This window comes from Lygodium microphyllum, chromosome 9 (assembly GCF_053477565.2).
Source record: "Lygodium microphyllum isolate KBCC chromosome 9, Lygodium_microphyllum_v1.1.10, whole genome shotgun sequence".
In the NCBI taxonomy this organism is placed as follows: Eukaryota; Viridiplantae; Streptophyta; class Polypodiopsida; order Schizaeales; family Lygodiaceae; genus Lygodium; species Lygodium microphyllum.
The window spans coordinates 28,523,654-28,524,234 of record NC_141143.1 but is presented as its reverse complement, the minus strand read 5'-3'; the positions used below and the strand labels follow the sequence as shown (position 1 = coordinate 28,524,234).

Below are 581 nucleotides of genomic sequence, written 5' to 3'. Positions count from 1 at the left end.
ACCGTACAATCGAGCAGGTCTTGGAAGGCATTCCGTTCTCTTCTACCAAGCTTGTACAAGATCAAATCCCCCCATCGCACCCGACCACAACCGCAGAAACGCGGATTCTGCGGGTTCTTTCCTATGCAGCAGAGAATGGCTTGGGCTCACAAAACAGAGTTGGGGAGCAAGAGACCTACTCCCACTCATTCAACATACAAAGCACGCCATCAAAATACACGGGAAACAAGTAGTAGTGCCGTTACACCTCTCAGACAAATGCCTCGTTTGACATCAAAGAGAGAAACTTCCTCAGTCTCGTCATCTTTTGCTCGTCACAGAGGTAAACAAACACACCTGCCTCAAGACGCACACTCTCATCATGAAGCAATTCCGGCAGTCATGCAATGCTCGATGCTCAGCAGTGCTTGAAAGTCGACATGGGAATGACAGGAGACTCACAGGGAGCCTCCTTCCTCCTCTCTAGCTCTTCGTGGTTCGTCACTGCACCAGCATCAACATGTACCCAGTTTATTGGTTTTCTTCCTTTTTCATCCGGCCTCGATTGCTTTATGCACTCATCACAACCCTAACCCTAACCC

General features: G+C 49.2%; 1 non-coding gene across 1 annotated transcript; it reads right to left on the bottom strand.

Moving 5' to 3' along the window:
* Positions 1-245: 245 nt before the first annotated feature.
* Positions 246-323, bottom strand: LOC148030900 (small nucleolar RNA SNOR75). Its single transcript, XR_015692032.1, has one exon. It is a non-coding gene; the product is annotated as a small nucleolar RNA SNOR75 (small nucleolar RNA).
* Positions 324-581: the final 258 nt, after the last annotated feature.